The 22,921-nt window shown below is 53.4% G+C and overlaps 1 protein-coding gene across 2 annotated transcripts in view; it reads right to left on the minus strand.

The window, feature by feature from the left end:
- PEPD (peptidase D) overlaps positions 1-22,921 on the minus strand; it is a 136,167-nt gene that overhangs the window by 39,202 nt on the left and 74,044 nt on the right. The gene's annotated exons all lie outside the window — the stretch shown is intronic.

Raw genomic sequence — 22,921 nt, forward strand, 5'->3', positions numbered from 1 at the left:
TCAGGTCTCATGTCACTGCACTCCAGCCTGGGCAACAGTGGGAGTCACCCAGATCCCACCTTGTAGAGTGAGGACAGAATCCCCAAGTCACCCCTTCTAGAAAAAGCAAGTGCTTTGCTTTGGATTCCCTCTAGGGCATTTTTCTGTTTTGTCTTGAAAGAGTCCAGTACTACTTTATTTCTAAACATCAAATTCCTTTTTCAGCCTTACAATCTGAAAATACTTCACAAATGTGTCGTTTCAGATCTAACTTTCTCTGGAAAGTGCTGTTTCCTATCAATGCCTTTCTAAAGCACTGTCGCACCTGGGCCCAGCTCTGGGAAGCCCCTGAAACTCACTCAGTTCATCCTGAGGGTCTAGTACCCAGTTCCCTCCCTATTGTCCTCTGCTGAGGGCTCTGGAGAAGAGAGGAGAAGCAGTCTGTCCACATGGACTCACAGCCACTCTCGGTACTATGAGCACAGGACACTGGATACAGGGACCTGGTCACCTGGGAGGCAGCGCCAAGCCAGTGGTCACTGCGCTGCAGGTGGCCTCGGCTACCCCATTAGGCTGGAGGGAACCAGGAGGAGCTGGGTCACTGAGGAAACAGGAGGAGCTGGGTCACTGCAGCCCCAGATCCCCAGCACCTGCAGGAAGCGAGGACCACAGATGCCTGTGAAAGACGTCTCCTCTCTGAGAAGGTTCTTCCAAGCATCCAGGAACCACAAGGCCCAGGACGCAGCGAAATGTGCCATCTGTCAGGGCCAGCCTGGACAGGCCCTAGGTGGGCAGGGCCCCTCCACCGCGTGCGGCTGTGTTTTATGGCAGCGAACCGGCTGTTAGGCGTGAACTGCCGAGAACCCCTCTTCTAATGAGCCTTTCCATCCTCACTCACGACTCCAAACGTTATTTTAGTCACACTTGGCTGAAGGAACAACAGGAACGCTATTTATCACTTTGAAAGTCTTTATCTACTTAAGATGATGAATGGGGGTGGCAGTCACGCCGCCCCTACAGAGATCAGCCTTGAGAAGAGGAGTGCCTTGGCCAGGGATGCACTCCAAGCATGGAGCTGGGGAGGCGGAGGCTGTCGAGGCTCATGGCATCTCTGGCATGTTCTGCACCTGTGCCCCATCGGGGACCTCTCAGTGCGGATGCCACCACCCAGGTCCTCAGCACCCTCTCGTGCCACAGAGCACAGAGGTAGGAGGTGGGGGAAGTGGGACAGCCCCAGGCGCCCCCCATCGGTCCCCACCTGCAGCAGGATGTCCACTTTGGCTCCACAGAGGATGGGAGGGGCGATTTAAGAACCAACTCACATGTCCTAAACCTTTGCTGCTGACATCCCAGAGACGCAGGGCAAGTTCCAAAAAATCCTCCAATCGGAGGATGCCAGGAATAACTCTTGCAAATTCAACTTAGGGGTAGCTTAAACCTATTTATCAATAGCTAATTAATAAAGTCTAAGTCTTTGGATGACAGGATGATTAAACTGGTTTTGAAATAATCCATTTTTAATTAAAATGCTACCCTCTTTTGGCTTCTGGATATATTCAAAAGGAAGCCTTAACAGATGTCTTGTTTTTAAATATACATTATACAAAGCCAATAATTAGAAGAATTTGTGCTTTTAATTATATCTTAATTATTCTTTGCCTATTGATGCAAAGTTAAATATCCTTTCTTTATGACACCAACACTACTCCCCAAAGCCAGTAGATTGCTAGCAGGAATTCTGTGTGTGAAGCCTGCTCCCGGAGATCCGTGCAGCAGCGACAGTGCCTGTAGGCAACCCATACCCCCGTCCTGGCAGGCGGCAATCTGATCATGGCAAAGCACTGGCTCTGGGCAGCACTCTCCTGGCCCCCACCTTGTAAGAGACACGCTTGAAGACAGAAGTGGTCGTTATGTGATGAGGGTCTGGGCCCCCCTCCTGCATAGCCAGGAGCCAGGAAGTTCCTTGACTTTACTCGCCAGCCTGCACACACTCTGAAGCATCTCACCAGCGCCACCCACTGAAATTTAGAAAATTCGCACAGTGCCAAGGAGGGCTTGGAGGATGCAGAAGAGGGAGTCACGCCCGTGGATGCCGGGCTTCCTGATGTGCTTTGCTGGGTCCCCGCAGGGAGCCCGGGCATCACACACCTGTCCAGCATACCCCGAGCTCCCTCTTCCAGGACCCACAGCAACACCTATCCCAAGCCCACCCACTTCTAGCACCTTCTATCGGACACCTTCCACACTGACCCTCAACCACCTGCCAGTCTTTAACAGGTCCCCTCCTGGCCCACCTTCCCACCAGGAGGTCATGGCTAGAGGGGTCTCAGTGGACTCCTGGCAGCTGCTGCCCTTCAGGAGCTGGGAGGATGTCCACGCTCCACCTCCTGCTCACCGCCAGTTACCATCCAAAACCACCGTGCACCAGGCTGACGCCCCTCTCCAGAAATCTCCCTGGGTTCCCCAAGGGGCTTCTCCCACCTCTCACCACCAAAAGCCCTCTGTAGGCAAGTCCCTCCCCACACTTCTACACTGCAGAACTTTCAGCCTGGCACCCTCCCGTTCCCTCCCAGTCTTGAAGGGCACTCCTAGAGGCAGGCCCATGTCACCCATACCCAAGGCTGGCCACAGTGATGAGCACACAGTAGGTCCTCAGTAAACATGTGAAGAAAGGGTAACGGATGGCAGGAACAGCAGGCCTGAACATGCCCAACAATCCAAAGAACATTCACACATACATGCACATATGCATATACGCACACATCCACAGGCAGCCAAAACCCTGTCTGCCCAGGCAGCCCCGAGTGGAGATCTAGCCCTGTGTTCACTCTGCTTCCTCTTTCTGGGCACATATCTTAGCCTCCCTGCAGCTAGGCTGGGACCATAGGACTGACTGTCATCCCAAGAGGAATATGAAGTGACATGTGCTGCTTCCAGGCCATGGCTTTTAAGAGTGGGTGTGAATTCTTCATGTTCTCTCTCTTCCTCCTCAGAGGGGGCAGAGTTGGGCAGTGGAAGCAGCCCTGCATCCCTGCTGGAGGAGAGCCACTGGGCCAGCCACAGATGGCAGCATGAGCAAGAAATGAGCCTTTACCGTGCTAAGCCACCGAGATCTGGGTTTCTGTTGTTACCACCCCAAAGGCTACCCTATACTGACTAATACACCTGGGAATTTAGAATACAGCAAAAATGGAATTTTACAATGGGGGGCAAAGACATTACTCCAAAGACAACAGGTCACTTAGTAATTACGCGGGGGCAGAAAAGCCAGAATCCTTGTTTATATATTATTCTTAAATGCAGTTTAGCTCAATTAACGTATTAAATATAAAAGACGAAACCATGTGGATACACAGATATCTATTAAACTATACACAGCAGTGTTTGAAATATTTCATAATTATGCAAAAACTGTTATTTAAAAGAAAGTCATAAGACTATAAAGATAAAAAAACATGCCGATAACTGGATTATATTGAGGTAGTAGAAAAAGCAATTTTGCAAAGGCATAAACTATACAGGAAAGGACCAACATGACAACTGATATTTACAATTTCTGTACAACAAATTGGGAAAAATATTTTCAACACACAGAACAATAGTACAAAGAGCCCAATTACAGAGCAATAAGTCACCCACAAATGTCCCGATTGCAACTGGGCAAAGGACTGAAAACCCACAAAGATAAACGCCCAAGAAATATTTACAAGAGAAGTTTAAGCTCGTCAGTAATCAAATCAGCAAAAATAAAGATGGGGTATTACTTTTCCCTAATCAGAATGATAAAGGTGAATAATGGAAATAACACGATTAATCTTGAGGCCTGGGTGGGCACACCGGCACTCATGGTTTGGGAGGAGGGGTGTCCTGCACGCTGGCTGAGAACATGGCTTCTGGAGAGAGGCCACCTGGCTCCTCTAAGACCCATCTGTCTACTGTGGGGTCTCTATAATGCAGAGAGGATGCCACACTCCTCTCCGCTCCCCCTCACGGGATTAAATGAGAACATCCCCGGGAAGCACATGGTATCTGCTCACCAGACACTAACCCAGCCCCAGCCGTGAAGGGAGAACAACTTTTCTAGATGGCACTGGGCTTTGGGCATCAACATTTTTCCAGCAATTCCATCTGCAGGAGTTTACCCCAAGGAGACGGTCAGTTTGACACCCGAGAGACGGCGAGGTAGGGTTGACGGTCGCAGTGTCGTTCACACTGGGAACCACCTGGCTTCCGGGGGCAGTCTGGGTAAGTGGATTATGATGCAGCCCCAGTGTGCCCCAGTTCACTGCCGGGAAGAGACTTCCGCTGCACAAACTCTGCCCAGTGTGAGCCCAGCAGATCAAAGCCCGTCTGTCTGTGCCCCAGAGAGACCGGAAGCCTGTTTGCTAGAGCAATAAGGTTTTGTGTGCCTCTGCATCAAAGGGTTTTTTTCCTATCTTGTTTATAATGTTCTGTACTGACTGGATTTCCTATTGGCATATGTACCTTTTTATCAGAGTAAAGCTATTTTCATTTTGAAAACACTTTTGGGAAGAAATAAAAGCTACCTGTCAAAGACCTGCTCCCCTCGCCCCAGCCTCGCCCCACTGGCCCCAGGGGGCTTCTTGTCCTGATGTGTTCTGCCCAGTGGACACAGCGCACACTCCCCAAGCACAGCTGCCACCCAGGACGACAATGGGAAGCTGCCACCAGAGGTCGCAAGTGCATGCCGTCTGCCACCCACACAGAGCTCCTTGAAAAACCTTCAGCCTGGCTGGAGGAACCACAGTGTATCTCTGTTTTGTATACCATTGTTGTGTACAAAGTAAAAAATAAGCAATCCAGCCAGGTGCTGTGGCTCAGCAATTTGGGAGACTGAGGCAGGAGGACTGCTTGAGCCCAAGAGGTCGAGGCAGTGAGCTGTGATCGCACCACTGCACCCCAGCCTGGGCAACAGAGCAAGATCCTATGAAGGAAGGGAGGAAGGGAGAGAGGAACAGAGAAAGGGAGAGAGGAAGGAAGGAAGGAAGGAAGGGAGGGAGGGAGGGAGGGAGAGAGGGAGGGAGGGAAGGAGGGCAATTCAAGCCCAATTCCTTCCAGAAGGAAGGAAGAGAGGGACGAAAAGAAAGAAAAGCAATTCAAGCCCAATTCCTCCCTGACTCTATCAGGAAACTCTACCATGGGTTGAAATCACCCAAAATCTGAATGTCCAGGTCCCCCCCGGAGGCCAGGGCTGGGGGCCCGTTTTCATCCTCCCAAAACTCATGTGGGAAATTTCCCCAAGAGGAGACAGAAAACAAAGCAAAGATTTCCCCTCTTCATTCCACCCAAGACAAAGCATCTGAAATTCCACTCTCGATGTTTCCTTCATTATCTCCCACTTTCTACCTCTCCTTTTTGCCACAGGGGGGAAAATTCTTCCTGGGAAGGACATCCTCGGAGACACTCCCCTCCCAATTAACACCCATCTGGCAGCACCTCTGCCTGAAGATGGGTAGCAAATGCTAGTGGAGGGACCACTCTTTCCTGCTTCCTGGCCTCATGATCAAAATGGGAAGATTAGGCAGGTCGTGGAGGCTCACGCCTGTAATCCCAGCACTTTAGGAGGCTGAGGCAGGTGGATCACCTGAGGTCAGGAGTTCAAGACCAGCCTGGCCAGTATGGCAAAATGCTGTCTCTACTAAAAATACAAAAATTAGGCAGGTGTGGTGGCAAATGCCTATAATTCCAGCTTCTCAGGAGGCTGAGGCAGGAGAATCACTTGAACTTGGGAGGCGGAGGCTGCAGTGAGCTGAGATGGCAACACTGCACTCCAGCCTGGATAACAGAGCAAGACACCACCTCAAAAAAAAAAAAAAAAAAAAAAAAAAAAAAGGGAAGATTAAACCCAGAGTGACCATTACCAGTCTAAGAGTCATAGGCTGAAGCTAAGAAGTCTTCTCAGGTAAGGGCCACTCTGGGAAGAAAGTGCAGCCCTATCCATTCCTCCACCCAGAGCTCCTGAGCTGCTCCACCGCACCGGCAGGTTTGGAAGCAAGCTCTGTCGGCAAGGCTCTCTGGTATGCAGCCTGGAGAATCCAAACCCCTAGAAGGCCTGCCAAGTCCTGCTTCAGGAGCCCACTTAGCCTTCTTCTCTGGAATCAGATTCTTTGGCAAAACCTCTGTCTGCACACGGAGGTATCCCTTTTGCACAGGGAGCTAGAGAAGTCAGAGACTGGTTGGAAAACAGCCTTGCTTGTCTCCTCTGGCTAAACACTCCCCACACGGGGCACCCCACCCTGGGGACCACCCACCCAAGCAAAAGGAGCCCACTCCACCCCAGGGGAACACCGACAGCTCAGGTTTCCACTGCAGACAGGATGGGGCAGAACCCACAGCTCTGAAGAGCCGATTGAAAAAGCAAATTTCCCTCTGGTGCTCTCACTGGAAAAAAACATGATAGCTCTCTCCCCTGGGAGCAGGAGGAAGCCTCTTTGTCCAGGAGGACTGTGCTGTTCCTTGGAAACGAGCCTGCTGCCATGAACAGATCCAGCAGGTATGGGCAAATCACCTAGAATGCATAAAACATTACGTTCGCCAAATCCCCCTGGACAGAAATCTCGGATTCAGCAAACAGCTCAGATCTGAATGGATTTCCACTCACAGCTTTGAAATCCCCCAATTAAAGGCACAAGCGCATGGCAAAGTTGGAAGCTTTGGGGCTTCCGGGCTCCCAGTACCCACAGCCTGGAGATGGTGGCAGTGACATGGCCTGGGTCACATGCACACGCCTTCCAGAGGCACCTCGGCCTCCTCGGCTGTAGCAGCTAGCGGGTGTGGCTGGCCTGGAGCGACAGGCTCCCTCACTGCCATGCTGCCTGCAGCTGGGTTCCCTTGAGTAAAAACACTTTAAGGGAATTGTTTCTATCCCTCCATTCCTGAACAAGCCAGTGGTCGCCAGGGCCCCAGGAGCTACACACCCATTTGCATGTTGTCCCTAATCAACTGCAATCCATGTCAATCAGGGCCTTACTGGTCTCGGGCACAGAACATGCTGGGTGATGCCTCAAAGTGCCAGCCTCCCAGCAACTTCACTAAGGAAGAGGTTTCTTTATAAAATGTCTGCAGTCTGATGGCTGGCTCTCCTCTCTTTCAGTGTGAGCTGCTGTTTTCTCCTTAAACTGCAGAGCCAGAGCTCTCTTCTCCCTGCCAAGGGGGCACGCCCACTCCACAAACACACAGGGTACACCAAAGCCCTTGAGACACTCTTGGAATAATGATGCCTACTCTGTACCTCCAGGGGACTTAACTAATTTATAAGGCAATTTTAATAATAACCATATATTAATTTTACATCCCCTTTTTTACCTATTTCAGTGGCTATGAACTGTTAGGAATTAGGTAATATATTACAATGGGCTCCTGGGGTCTTTTTATTAACTAATGCCCCATATTTAAAAACCTTCTTGTCAAATGAGAAACATTAAGAAGCGCTGTCCCTTTTATAATTGCTTCTAATAGACTCGATATTCAGATCCTGGCCTGAACAGAGAGCCCAGGCGATACTTCCTTAAATTGCATTTAACTTTTCATTTTCTTTCTGTCATCGGCCAACAGAATAATTCTGCAAGCGCGCAAATGGTCACTTTACCCTGTCGGTCTGTAGCTCTGGAGATGTCTGTAAATCTGCAAGTTAGGAGGACCACTCAGGTCAAGAGATGCACAGCGTTTCTGCCTGGAGTCTGGCCGCAGGAGCAATGCTTGGCCATTTTGGTGTGTGTGTGCAAGCCTATTTATCAAAATATATGCCAGTAAACCGCACCCATCTTAAATACCCAGATTGATGACATCTCACAAACGTGCCCCGTGGGTGAAGACCCAGGACATTTCTTGTCTCCTAGAGGGTTTGCTCACCACCCCTCCCCTTCCCCTCTCCTCCTCTGTCACCAGTTTTGCTTGCTGGGAACTTTATGTCAGTGGGATGGTACGTGCCTTTCTGAGCCTGGCTTCTTTTGCTAGACATCACTTTCAGCGCTGTTCGTGTCCCTGACTGTGGCAACAATCTGCTCGTTTTCACTGCCCCCGACAGTTCTCCCTGTATGGACACCCACAGTTTACCCACCTGCCATACACAGGCTTGGCATCTCCCCAGCTCTAGACTCCTCCCCCACCTCATGTGTCTCCGGTGCACATGGGGCAGGCAAAGGGGGAGTGTGGGGCACCAGGCATGGAATGCTTGGTTTTGTGTGGACGCTGCCAGCTGTGTAACGGCGATGGTTCTAGCATCTCTGTTTCCTGCTTTTTCATCCCCCCCGGCGGAGAAGAAACTTTGAAGCTCATCACTTTGTAGGCCTAGGCTGGAGGCATCGGGGCACCTCAGTAGGCCCAGGGGCTACTGGGCCTTCCTCCACTGCACCATCCCTGGCAGGGCAGGCGGGAATGGGGTTCTCCTAATGTCAGGATTCCCCGCAGGACGAGGGCGCATCTGGCCTCCCTTGGTCTCGGGAGTGAACTTCACAGAAATGGAAAGTTTATCGTGAATGAGGAAAGGGCAGTAAAACCCAACCCCATTTACTGGGTGGGGAGAAAGCTGCCACCCAGGGTGTCCAAATCAGCTGGGAAAGGTCACGCCCTTTGGGTGGTCACTGGGCCTTGGGAACGGGGCCAGAACCCAGCCAGGTGGAGCAGCAGAAGCCTGGCACATCACACATATGGTCCAGCCCTCCTCGGTCCCTGATCCTCCCTGTTCTGGGAGTGAAGGACTGAGACAGGGCACTCAGGTGTTAAGGTTGGGGGGTGGTGGGGTGGAGGGGGCAGGTACAAACCCCTGAGGACGGCCTGGAGGGAAGGCAGCTGGGTAGACAGCAGCCTCCATGCCCAGGGACTCGGGAAAGATCAAAGTGTGAGCCGGAATGTGATGCCAGAGGAAGACGAGGGATGGAAGAGGCAGAGAACCTTGGGCGCTGGGGAGGCCAAACGAGGCGGCCGAGACGGTAGCTCCCTCATCCATCCGGCATCTCCAGGCAGAGGAGAGCAAAGGCCTGGCCACCCGCGGCTGCCCGAAAGCCACCAGGCTGGGATCCTTTGTTTTCATTTCCAAACCCAAAGGCCCCTCGGCTGGGCCGGCGTCTGATCCCGACTCAAAGCCACAGGGAGCCTCAGCTGGGACGCAACCTGAGGGCTTGGAAAATGGAGGACCCAGAGCCAGTTTTAGCAGTTGATGAATAATAAATGTAATTAACATGATGGAAAACAGAAACTGGAGGCCCGGCTGAGGCCCCAGAGAGTGACTCATCAGCTGCCTCCCTGTCACTTCCGGCTGCCCGGGCCCCTCGGCAGGGACAGGTGCCAGGAGGTGAGGGGCGCCGAGCCCAGACGAAGGACAACTGGGGCAGGTCTGGCTGGGGACAACAGCCCCTCCAGAACCAACCCCCCTCGTTCGGTCCCAGCAGGGCCTGCCCTGGTGCTGGGGTCCCTGGGCCCTGCAGTACGCCGCTCCAGCCTCAGGTGCTGCGCTTGTAAAGTGGGAGTGACAGCCACGCTTTGGCTGTCGTCCTCTGGGCACTGTGTGAGAATCTGCTGATGCTCGTATGGCCCTTAGTTCTCAATCACGACAGGACTGGGGGTCAGAACCTCCCAGGGCCATGGGCAGAGGCCATGCAGCCCAACCCACGCTCCCATGGCGTCCCTGGATTGGTCACTGGGATGCTCAGGTGAGTCTGAGGCCAGGGGGTGCCCTCCAGGCTCTCAGCAGGTCCTCGGCCTTCCCAGGGCTGTAAACACTGGTGGAAGGTGGGGGCATGGGAGAGGCACACTGGCCTCCAAGAAGTGGTGAGCAGGGAAGCGTGCGGGCAGCTGCTGGAGGAGAATATGGGTCTGAGGTTAGCGCAGCCCAGGGCTCCCTCTGACATCTCTGCCCCCATCTTGGTTTCAGGGCACTGCTTTTGGCCTAGAAGAGCAGAGGAGAAAGAAGCGGAGGAGTGGGAGGAGGAGAGCGGGGAGAAAAGAAGGGAGAAGGGAGGAGAAGGAAGATGGAGGAAGAGGAAGGAGAGGGAGAAAGGAGGAAGAGGAGAAGGAAGAGGAAAGAGAAGAGGGAGAGGGAGAGGAGGGAGAGAAGGAGAGGCGAGCAGGAAGAAGAGGAGGAGTGAGAAGGGAAAGAAGCATGGGAGGAAGAGAAGGATGAGGGTACTCACCAGGCAGCCTTCCCAGCAGGCCCCATGCCCTGCCTAAGAGGCAGGCAGGAGCCGTTCTCAGCATCTCCCAATGGCTGAGTACAGGGGTGCTTCTGCCTCACCATGATGGGCCTGGTCTGAGGGCTCCAGTCCCGCCTGGGCGGCAAGGCTGCATGGGCTATGAGCCAAGTTCCTGCCTGGCAGGCCCCACTCGAGAGACCCACCCCACTCCCCTGCAGGGGCAGAGGGGCTGGGGGAAGAAGATGGTTAGGTCCTGCCAGGAAGGTCCTCTCACCACAAATTCCACCTTTATGGGAAAATCAATGTTATTACCTCCTCCATCTTCCCACACTTGCTGCTGGTCTAAAGCAGTCACCTCATGGGCACTGAGCCAGAACTGAGCCAGCGCTCTGGGGTCACTGGCCTGCCCACCCCTGCCTTCCGGGAGGGCCAGGAAGGGAATTGGTTGGAGAGAGTCAGCATGCCTAGCTCTCCGGGTGCGAAGAGAGGCCCCTGGGGCCGGTTCATTGGGTCCGAGCACCAGCCATGTGATGCCTCGCTCACAGCACTAGCAAGGCAGGCCCGTAGTCCACAGGGAGGAGGGAGATCTTGCTTAACTACGAGAGCGTTAAAGTCCAACGAGGCAGAAGCCACAGGGTTTGATGGAAGACTTCCTGGAGGAGGAGGAAAGAAAAAGTGGGAAATCCAGAGAAGCTGGCACGGAAGAGGAGCAGCAACCAGGCAGAGCAGCCAGTGCTCCAGGGGCCACGGGAGAAGCAAAGCAAGTGGGGCTCTCTGAGAACACGGCCCAGGAGCCTAAAGAAGAGACACACCACCCCCAACCACCGGGCTCCGGCCCTCAGAAAGGCTGTGTTGCCTGGCTCTGCACACTACTCTGAATGTTAGTGTCTCAAAACAGTCAACTTTTTCCTTTCAAGAGTCTTCTAAACGATAGTTTAACTACCTCCATCAATTGGCTGGCAATTCCACGAACAAATGGTTCTCTGCTTGTCTCAAAGTTCAGCCACTTTTATTTGTCCCCAAGTATTTGGCAGGAACCAGTTGCATCAATAAAGAAATGTCAATTTTCAACAGCCACACGAGATGCAGGGGTTCAGATGGATTTTGTGTCGGCAGACGGGGCGCCTGGAGGAGCTGTTATTAACAGCCAGGGGAGACACGGGGGCAGGCCTGGGAGACAGCACTCCAGATTTAGACTAGATTAAGAAGATACTGTAGGCACCAAGCCTCTAAGCCTCATAAATAATGCTAAAATTTTAGACTGTGGTTGAACTCTCTGCTGTCACAATCGTTTAGATCATGATACGTTTGATGTTTTATAGCAAGATGACAAATATCTTTCTCAACTGCTAAGTGCAGAGAGCCCGCTGGAATAAATCCAACCAAACTGCCCACCACAGGTAAGTAGGTGGTGTCATTAGGAGGAGACTTGGGGGGGCGGTGGTGTCAGAAATGCCTCAGGCAGTGATTTCCAAAGGCACGCCCCGACCGTGCAGTTCGGGCCATTTTTCTCAACCCTCGCCAGTTTCTGGCACAAAATCTCATTGTTGGAAGAGGCAGGGTCCAAACTCTGAATAACACATGGAGTCTGACACCCTGGCTCTCCCCTCAGCAACAATGAAGTCACAGCAGAGCCAGAGAAAGGGACAGAAAAAACAATGCAGGAAGGACAACGTGGTGAAATGTCTAACCGTGAAACAGGAGCCGGTGCATGAGAGCCACGGGCAATTCTCCTGGGCTCCTGGAAGTAGCCCTCCAATCACACCAGCTGGCTCCCTGCCCAGACACAGGCTGCAGGGATGTCCAGGAACCCAACTGGGATCTCAGAGGGCAGACCCAGGGTGCTGGGTTTCTAGCACGGACCCTCAGCTGGGCACAGAGAGAAGAGAGCCACCTGCTTGCTGGGCCCAGAACGACTCCCCACAGTTCTCCCAGGGTACAGGCTGTGCCCGCTCTGCAGGGAAAACAATGCCCATCTTACAATCCTGCCCTGCAGGGGGCCCCAGACCAACACAGCTGGCTATCTCTTCTCTGAGCCAGACCACAGTGACTCTTGTGGTTGCCAGAAAATGGCAACTGTGGGACATCAAGAGAAGAGGCAGGTCCAAGGGTCTCTCTCCCCTGCCCTTTGCCTTATGAGGTCTGATGCCAAGACCTACGTCAGGGCACTCTATGCCCCCAGTCTTGCCAACGGTGAGTGTTGCCACTACCCAGGACTGGAGTGGCCCTGAGGTGATGGGGGGTGGGCAGGGTTCTGCTGGAAGCCGACAGCCCAACCCTGGCAGGGGCAGCTGTCCAGGAGGAAAATATTCTCCCCACGCTTTCTCCTCCTCGGAGCTGAACTGTGACACCTCAGTACCAACCAATGGCAACCCTGGGACAAAGGAGTGCTTCCTACCCTTTTTTTTTTTTTTTTGAGACGGAGTCTCATTCTGTCGCCCAGGCTGGAGTGCAGTGGCACGATCTCAGCTCACTGCAACCTCTGCCTCCCAGGTTCATTCAAGAGATTCTCCTGCCTCAGCCTCCTGACTAGCCGGGATTACAGGCACGCACCACCATGCCCAGTTAATTTTTGTATTTTTAGTAGAGATGGGGTTTTGCCATGTTGGCCAGGCTGGTCTCGAACTCCTGAGCTCAAGTGATCCACCCGCCTTGGCCTCCCAAAGTGCTGGGACATAAGAGACAGGTGGCATGCCTTCTAGTCAAACAGGGGCCTATGCTCAAGGCCAGGCCAGTGGCACAGTTCTCCTCCCTGGCAGTGCAGAAGTGGCTGCCCAAGGTCAGGACATGGAGTCGAGGTTGGAGGGGCTGCTTGAGACGTCATGGACTGTTTACCCCACGTGCTTCCCCTGAGGAGGGAAAAGTGCGACGTGGACAGGGCTCCCATAACCTGGGCACATCTCACATGCATCACAGCCCTGAGGGTGCCCCACCAGCACCTGAGTCCTGTGCCTCCTGGCCTCCCTGCCCCCTGCCTCCCTCTGGGCTGGGCACCTGAGCCGAGGGGTCCTGGCTGTTGGTGGCCATGACTTCTGGCAGGACCCTGAGGAGCAGCACCAAAGCCTGCAGATCCTGTCCCAGAGGGGCCAGACCTCAGGCATAGGCGGGTCCGCGTAAAGACTCCTCCCCTTTGTGCACATGGGCCTGGGAGTGCGTGGGCCTAGGCCAGGGCGGGCTGGCCTCTGGTGTGGGCTGGCTGTAAGGCTCATTGAGCCTCCCCAGCTGCTCTCACTAGCAGGGCTGCCCGGCAATGCCTCTGGGGCCCAGGTCATTTGCTTTAGCTCCTTGGAAGCTCTCAGCAAAGGAGACACCCCAGGTGGGAAGGATCCGGCTGAGGGATGCCCACCACAGGGGTTTCCTCTAGTGTCTGTGGGTCACACAGCCCAGCACCGTCCTGAAGAGGCTGTCCCCAGCTCGTGTGGGGTGGCTGGCACCCCCGACTGTCAGCCTGTCCTGTGATTAAATGAGATCACAACCTACAGGGTGCTGCCACCCTTAAGGCTGATAAATGCCTTTTATAAACTCCCTGGAGCAAATGCCAAACTTTCCAAGGTGGGCTTCCAAGAAAGGTTCTTGTTTTTGTAGAGATGGGGTCTTCCTGTGTTACCCAGGCTGGGCTCGAACCCCCGGCCTCAAGTGATCTCCCTGCCTTGGACTACCAAAGTACTGGGATTACAGGTGTGAGCCAAGTGTCTGCCAGAGAGGTTCTTAAATAATGATTTGACACTGGCTTTTCCTCAAGCGTTTCTAAACCTTCTAAGTGACAACCACTGGGACCTGCGCAAGACGAGTGATCCTGGCTGGAAATGAACCTCTGAACCTCTCCCCAGATGCTCTTCTGTTCATCCCTCTGCTGCCTCAACTTCCCCAGGCACAAGGGGTCTGGACTCTTCTCCCTGTCTTCCCCACCTCACTCAATAGCAGCTCCATCCTTCTGGTTGCTCAAATTCAGATCCCTGGAGTCATCCTGGACTCTTCCCACAACACCCAGCCCTGATGGGCTGCTGAGTCCTGCTGGCTCTGCCTTCACAACCTACCCAGGGCCTGCCTGCTCCTTCCCCATCCACTCCAACCCCAGGGCTACAGGAGCCTCCTCCTGGGCTCGCTGCTCCTGACCTGGCCCCTCCATCTCTGCTTTGGACAGTAGCCAAACGGCTGGACCGTGGCCCTCCTCTGCTCGGCCCCTCACCTCTCTGGCCCCACCTCCCACCTTTAGTCCTCTCCTCTGCCTGAGTCTCCTGGCTGTTTCTGTTCCCTGACACCCCAGAGCTCAGTCCCTTGCCCACTTTGGGTCTCACTTGACTGTCCGCTCTGTGCAAGGCTTTCAACATCATCCTACTCAACACTGTCAATCACTCCCAGGACTCCCTCTACTGCCGTCCCCGCTTTTATTTTTCCACAGTCCTGGTCACTATTGAATGCACTATGTATTTTACTTCTTTATTTGATTGATTTCCCCTCTAGAGCTTCACAGATGGGAATCCTTCTGTTGTGTCTCCCCAGCTCCTAGAAGAGTGCCTGGCACCTGTTGTTACTCAGCACATGTGTGTAATCTGGTGAGGGGCACTGGCAGGCTGGAAATGAGGAACACTCACCAGCCAGGTGACAGGGCAGGTCCATGGGCAGCCTGACTTCCCAGGATGGGTGGTGCATGATGGGCACCCATCAGCCTGCTTGGCTGGGAGCAGGGAGAGGATCGGGAGACCCAAGCTGTACTCCAGACAAACCCTCTGGATGGTCAAATTGGAGTTGTCTGAAATGGACAACCCCACAGGTAATGTTTAGATGGTTCTGGCCCCACCTATGGCATCTGGAAATGATGTCTGATCCTGAAGGGATGATGAGCCTGGTTCTACTATCTCCACCAAGCCCAGGGAGCTCAGCCCTGGCTCTCCAAGGCCTCCTGAGATGGCACCTTCAGAAACACGCCCTGGCATTTAACATCTTTCGGGTGAGGCTGGCCTTTGGCCCTGGGACCACCTGGGAACGGTTGCCACATGCACCTCATTACAACACCAACATGTGCCCCTTATCAGCCAGCCCAGTAGTGCAGACCTGATTCCTCGATAACCACTGGGCTATCAGGCTCACTGGGGCTGGTGACCACATCCCCAGGAAATACGGCCGCCTGCAAGAGTGCACAGTCCCGGGGAGGCCGCCACCTTGCTCGGACCTGCACGTCTTTGCGCCCAGCCAGGCTGAATCCCTGGAGGGCTGAGTGAGGAGCCCACCCAGTCCTCCTTCGCCACCACCAGGGTAGGAGGCAGCCCTGTTCCTTCTCTTCACTTAGGAGCATTTATGAGCGCCTGCTGTATGCCTGACTCTGCCACAGAGAAAACAGTGTTGGGGCTGCAGCAATGGCCCCTGGCTTCCTGGCTGAGGCCGACCTTGACCCAGAGGTGGCTGGGGGATCTGAGCCCCTTCCCAGGCAGTCTATTTCCACTTCATCAGGCAGAAACTTCTTCCTCACTAAAGCTGGCCTGACTCTGGTAATATGTCATTTGTCATCATAATTCATAATGCAACAGGTATTTGTCCTTTTTATGGGTATTTTAAAACTAGAACTTCTCTGCAACACAACTGTGCCTTTCCAGTGCCCTGCACTGAGACAGTAACTACCGGGTCGGAAGAAGCAGGTCTCCTTCTGTCGGGCAGAGATCACCATGGAAAAGTGGAGCACAGGCCCTGGGGCCAAAGATCAGGGTTCAAAGTTGGCCTCCCCCACTAGCTTGTGGTGTGATCTTGGACAGGTTACTCAGCCTCTTTGTTCCTCACCTGTAAAAGGGGCTTAATAATAGTCCCTGGGCCTGGCACAGTGGCTCACGCCTGTAATCCCAGCACTTTAGGAGGCCGAGGTGGGTGGATTACCTGAGGTGAGGAGTTCGAGACCAGCCTGACCAACATGGTGAAACCCCATCTCTACTAAAAATATGAAAAATTAGCCGGGCATGGTGGAGGGTGGGGGGCATCTGTAATCCCAGCTACTTGGGAGGCTGAGGCAGAAGAATTGCTTGAACCCAGGAGGCGGAGGTTGCAGTGAGCTGAGATTGCTCCATTGTACTTCAGGCTGGGTGACAGAGTGAGACTCTGTCTCAAAGAAAAAAAAAAAAAAAAAAAAGCCTGGGCGCGGTGGCTCACGCCTATAATCTCAGCACTTTGGGAGGCTGAGGCGGGTAGATCATGAGGTCAGGAGATCGAGACCATCCTGGCTAACACAGTGAAAACCCATCTCTACTAAAAATACAAAAAAAAAAATTAGCCGGGCATGGTGGCACACACCTGTAGTCCCAGCTACTCGGGAGGCTGAGGCAGGAGAATAGCTTGAACCTGGGATGCGGAGGTTGCAGTGAGCCGAGATTGTGCCACTGCATTCCAGCCTGGGCAACAGAGCAAGACTCCGTCTCAATAAATAAATAAATTAATTAAATAAATAAAAATTAAAAAATAAGTAAATAAAATAATGGTCCCTTTACTCAGAGGGTTGCTCTAAGAATTAAACCGATCTTACCTGTCAATTATAGACATGCGCAGGGCCCACACCAGAGGCTGGTACGTGGTCAGGCCTCGGGGAACGTCCACTGGGGCTGTCCACTGGCTCTCCCCACAGAACTGTGCTCCATGGGGGCTGGGCCTTTCCTCCACCACTGCCTCCCCAGGGCCCAGAACAGCATCTGGCACACAGTAGGTGCATCATAAATGTTTGCTGACAAAACCAATTTCCTAACATTTTTATTACCCACCAAAGAAACTCAGTACCCATCTGCAGTCACTCCTCCCTGGTTTCTCCCCCACGGTCCTGGAAGCTCATTGCCCCATCTCTGTGGACTTGCCTGTTCTTGACATTTTGCACAAATGGAATCACACAGCGTGTGGCTCTCTGACTTCTGTCACTGAACACCATGTTTTCAAGATCTATCGATTCTGTCATATGTCCCTGTGCTTCATTTTAAAAATTACTGAATACTATTCCCTCGTATGGCTAGACTGCACACCACACTTTATTTATCCGTGTAGGAGTTGGTGGACATTTGGATTCTTTTCCACTTTGGGGAGAATGTGAGATTGTAATTTGCCATTCTTGATACATGACTGAACAAGTTAATAAAAAGATATTTAAATAGAAAACCAAAAATTATTATTCATTTAAATTTATTCATAAGATTATATGCTTATTTATGATTCTATTTCCTACATAATTGCTGTTTATAGGTATGAACATAATTGCCGTGTACACAATACCATGTGCCATGATAAATGGCAAATTTCTTTAAGGATTTAAATTTAAAAAGAAAACGACATAAAAACAAGTCAAAGATAGGAAATTTTTTGAAAACCCAAATAAAGAAAAGCCTTTTAAACTCTTATTCCAAAAAAAAAAAAGTTTGCTGAACAAATGAATGGGCTGAAAGAGGAGTGATCTGACAGGCAGGTGCAGGGTGAGGGGGTGCGCGTAATGGGTGTACACATCACACGCACATGCGCATGCACACAAGCACACACACAGTGTGTCCTCAGGCAGGGAGGGTGAGAAGAGTGAGTAATGGGTGTACACATCACACGCACTTGCATGCGTACGCGCGTGCACACACAGTGTGTCCTCAGGCAGGGAGGGTGAGAAGAGTGTGTAATGGGTGTACATATCACACACTTGCGAACATGCGCGTGCACACACACAGTATCCTCAGGCAGGGTGAGAAGAGTGTGTAATGGGTGTACATATCAAGCACTTGTGAACATGCATGTGCACACACACACAGTATCCTCAGGCAGGGTGAGAAGAGTGTAATGGGTGTACGTACCACATGCACTTGCACGCATACAAGTGCACGCACGTGCGCGCGCACACACACACAGTGTGTCCTCAGGCAGGGAGGGTGAGAAGTGTGTGTAATGGGTGTATATATCACACACACTTACGTTCGTACATGGGTGCGCGCACACGTACAAAGTGTGTCCTCAGGTGGGTAGGGTGAGAAGAGTGTAATGCGTGTACATATCACACGCACATGCACACACACACGCTGTATGTCCTCTGGCAGGCAGGGAGAGGGGTGCGTGCAATAAGCGCATACACCACATACATGCATGCATGCTCTCAAGGCTGGGACAGAAAGCGCAGCGCCAGCACCCTGGGGATCTCTCTCCATTCAAAATCATGGACTTCATAAAAGCATAGGCCGTGGGCAGAGTCTCTGAGGTTTAAGCAGGAAACAGCGACTGTGAGGCTGGGATGGAAAAGGCAGCGACTGATACAGCCCCGGCTGTGTCCCGGTAAGGGGCCAGGCCGTGGACGCATGCCATGTGGGGCCTGACTTAGTCTAGACACTGGCTCAATGCCACTGGGTGGTGGGGACTCAGGGCCCCTCCTCCTCCCCTTCCACCCCCTGCATCCAATCCACAGGTGAGCGCTCTCAGCTTCACCTCCAAACTCACCCTCCAGCCCCCTCCCTCCCATGGCCAAGCCTACCAGTCTGCCCCCATGGTAGCCTCCTCACTGTCCTCCCCACAGCCACCTCCGTCCACTCAGCCCCCAAAGCCAAGCCCCAGCTGGGCCAGGCACTCCCCAGCTCCCAGAAACCACTTAGTGTCTCATGGAGACCTGGCTGTGTGGCCCACTCCTCTCTTACCCGCCACACCCCATCCACCATGTCTCTCTCCACGTGGCAAGTGCCGGAGATCCTCACCCCTCTCGGCCTCAGCTCAAGGGTCACCCCATTTTCCTGGACAACATTTTATCACCGTGTGTAATCCTCCCACTTGTCTGTCTCCTACTTTGGGATGTTGGCTGTGTGTCCAGCCTGAGGCCAGCCCAGCCCTTCAGAAAGCTGGAGGTCACCACAGTGAAGTGCAACGCAGGCTCCAGGACCAACGCCAAGGTTCAAATCCTGCCTCCCCCTTTAGCCCACAGTGTGATGCTGGATGGATTACTCAGCCTCCTCAATGGTCCCATACACAGAGGGTTGCTTCGAGGATTAAATGGATCTTGTCCCTCATTTAACTACACACATGCAGAGGGCCCAGACCAGAGGCTGACACATGGTCAGGGCTCAGGAAATGTCCACTGGGCTGCCTGCTGCCTCGCTGCTGAATCAGCATGTATGAACCAACAGATAAGGAACCAGGCCTCGTTTCTCCAGAGACCAAATGCACTATTTTAATCAGCTCAACAGTGTTCCCCCAAATTTATACATCAAAGCCCCAATTTACAGTGCCTCAGAATGTGACTCTTTGGAGACGGTGTTTTAAACAGGTGATTAGGCTAAACTGAGGACATTAGGGCAGGCCTAATCCACTCTGACTGTTGTCCTGATATGAGGACATCTGAGCATATGAGAGAGACCCCAGGGATGCGTGCACACAGACGAAAGGCCGCATGAGGACATGGCAAGAAGGCGGCAAGCCCAGGAGAGAGGCCTCGGAGAGTAGCAGCCCTGCCGATGCCTTGATCTTGGACTTCCAGCCGCCAGAAGGGTGAGAAAACACATTTCTGTTGCTTAGGCCACCAAGGCTGTGGTCTTTTGTGGGGCAGCCATAGCACACTCACACAGGCGCCTTCAGGCCAGAGGGTGGAAGAAAGGACCCCAGATCCACCAGTGAGTGTGTGAACCACCAGGGCCTGCACTGCCCATGACCTGAGCTCTGAACTCGAGTCCCACCAGGCTCAAAGCCAGGACCTCAGAGGACATCAGACAGGTGTGATGAGTCCCTTCCCCCAAGCCAGCTCTGGCCACAGCCTGCTGCCCACCAGGAGCGGCCTGAATTATTCCCCGTGGCAGAAGAGAGAAATCCACGACCTCTAGCCTGCCTGCAGCTGCCCCCACCACCAAGGAAGGGCCGCCTGTCCAAACCACCCGGACCCCGCAGCCTGTTCGGGATTCATTTCTTTCCTCTTCAAAACATTACAGATTGATTGCCAAGTCTTGCCGTAAATCAAAAGACAGTCACTACTCATTACCTACTTAGAATTCCCCGAGTTCTTCCTGGGAAGCCATTTCTCATCTGTTTGATCTCGGAGCCACCAGCACTATCTCCAGGCACGCCACCCATCACGGCAGCCGCCAGACACTTTTTTCTTCTGGGCTCCTTTCTCAGCACCTAGATGAATTTTTACCTTTCTCCAGCTTTAAGAAGAGCTGCCAAGATAAATGATTCAAAGACTCCAGCTCATGCTGAAAATATATGGACTGCTTAAAGCCTATTATGAATCAGCCAACACTGGGGAGAGACGCACTGGCCGCATCCTCACCGGACGGGTCATCCTGGCTGCTAAGACCTAGACCCACCCGGGCACGTGGACACTCTCTGGAGTCTTTTCACCCGTGGGATCACGACACTTGCCCAGCTTCAACCAGCACCAGGTGCCCCTGCCATCCCCAAGCCTCTGCGACCTCTCAGCACAGGGTGGCCGAGAGCCCCACAGTCACATGCTGGCCTAGCAGAAGTGAGGGGTCCCCTGTTTGCACAGTGCATCCAGGAGGAACTTCGGTCCCCAGCCTTGAAGCTGGGACCCCTTTTGCAAAAGCGGCATGCTCTCAGCCACGGCTGCTCACCACCCAGAGGGGAGGGCCCAGCGGGCATCAGGACCCCGCACCGAGGGTGGTGAGGCCTTTCTGCCACCTCTGCTGATAGGGTCCCAGGACCACGGCTTTCCGATGTGCCTCCCACTGTCCAGCCTATGCGCCAGTCTCCATAGCCATCAGCAGGCCCCATGAAGGGCATCTAGCCCCTCTTCTCTTGTTCGGATGGACAGTAAGAAAGTAAAACAGCACCAGCAAAGCCCAGCCAGACTCCGAGTCAACCAGCCACCCAGGCATTGGCTGTGTGGGGGACTAGACCGCCAGGGCCCTCCAGCAATGAACTGCGGTCACCTCGGGCTGAAGAAGTAGCTATGGTGCACTTCGCCCTAGCTGGGATGCCCAGGAGGGCCACCTGTGCCACCATGCTGCTTCTGAAGGTTGTGACCTGGGAAGAGCTCTATCCCCAGGTGCAGACATGGAGGTCAGCAATCACCACTTGCCAATGAGGGGACCCCAAGTGCTGTCACAGGTGCATCCACAAGGCTTGTGGCACACTCATGGAGGGTGGCCCCAGGGGAACACTGCTGCACCAGTGCTGGATGACTGTGGGTGAGGAGGGACACAGACTCATGGACCCTGGGGCTCTGCCTCCACAAAACGGGCTTTTCTAACAAGAGGGTGGAATTCACATGAAGGAAGCTGGCTGGTTCTGTGGGCAGCGGTGACAATGACCCCAGATGCATTTCCCGCTGTCCCCCTGCCAAGTTCCTGCAGGTGCAGGAGATCGGGATGCATGGCAGTGACAATAGCATTGTGCAGGCAGGGCAGGGGCGTGCTAGCCCAGGCCAAGTCTGAGGCCTGTCACTGACATGGGATGGAGCCTGTGCCCGCCAGCAGCCTGGCTCCTGGGCATCCAGGCCTGTTCAAAACCTGTAACACGGCAGCCAACAGAAATCCACAGCCAGCGGGAGCTGCGAGAGGACGGTGGCTGAGTGGGGGGGGGCCAGGCCAGTTTTCCTCCTGCTCAGCCACCCCCAAGATGCTTCCTCACCCTACTCTGGGGCAGCTGAAGGAGAAGGCAGCTGTGGCCAGGCCCATGGCTCCCTCCTGGACAGCTGCCAGAGGAAGCACGAAGACCCACACTGCCCATCCTCCATGCCACAGACAGAGTCCAAACCCTCAGCCTGAACCACAAAGGCAGAGGATGGCCTGGTGCGGGAGGTTCCTGAGGATGCAAACTTAGCTTCACAGCCCCGGGACACAGAGACTGCTGTCGGAGTATCTAACAGGGATGGGGAGGAGCCTCAACTTTGGTTTTATCATAAATTACCTCCAGGCTTCAAGAGCAGACATGCTTGCCAGCAGGTATGGAGACAGCCCTTCCTGGATGAAACCATTCATGTCATCCATAGAACTCACAGCTAGGAGGAGAAAAACTCACGGCCCGGAATAATTACTCCCGCAGGGAGCGTCTTTCGCACCAGCAGGTGATAGGTCTGGATGAGGATTTTCTAAAAACTGGCACCAAACCTCACAGCATAATCACTACTGCCTGCCTGTTCTGGGAGCCAAATCTCAATAACTGCTCCTGCGGGGCCGCTCCTCACCAGATGCGCCCAGGACTTGGAGCCACGCCTTCTCACGGGCAGAACCAGACAGGACACAGCCACCTCCGAGGTGGGCGTCTGGTCCGCCTGCCCAGCTCCACACCCTCCCATCTACCACGGGCTCCTTCCGGCATGGAAGAACAGGAAAGGCTCCTTTAGAGTGGGGGACCAGCTCCAGAGGCCTGGAGGCACCCACAGGAGTGAAGCTGGCCAGGTAGTGGCATGCAAAACAGAAAAAAAAGCCTTTTTTTTTCCCCACAGCTCTCCTATTTTTCTTGAAATACATGACCCTTTCGACTATCTTTTTTTTCTCTTTGATAGAGATGCTGGTATGAGAAGGCTTTCTCATTTATGAAAGAACCGACAGCATGAAAGCCATGAAAAGAGTCGGCTTCAGTGCTCGGGGAGGTGACGGGGAGCGGTGGGGCCTGTGGCGTGCACCCTGAACGAAAGCTATGTAGCAACCACCACGCTGCTGCTCTGTGGAAATTCCAGCCCACGGTTACCAGCTACTCTGGTTTTCAGGAAAAGCCAAAAAAATCTGATTTTTCAAATTTGGTTGACTTCAATGAACCAAAATAAAGTGTTAAAATACCTATTGCCTGGGCCAAACGGAAACTGCGTGTGTACTGGATGTGGCCCAGAGGCCACCAGTATACAAACTCTG

This window comes from Gorilla gorilla, chromosome 20 (genome assembly GCF_029281585.2).
Source record: "Gorilla gorilla gorilla isolate KB3781 chromosome 20, NHGRI_mGorGor1-v2.1_pri, whole genome shotgun sequence".
Classification (NCBI taxonomy): domain Eukaryota; kingdom Metazoa; phylum Chordata; class Mammalia; order Primates; family Hominidae; genus Gorilla; species Gorilla gorilla.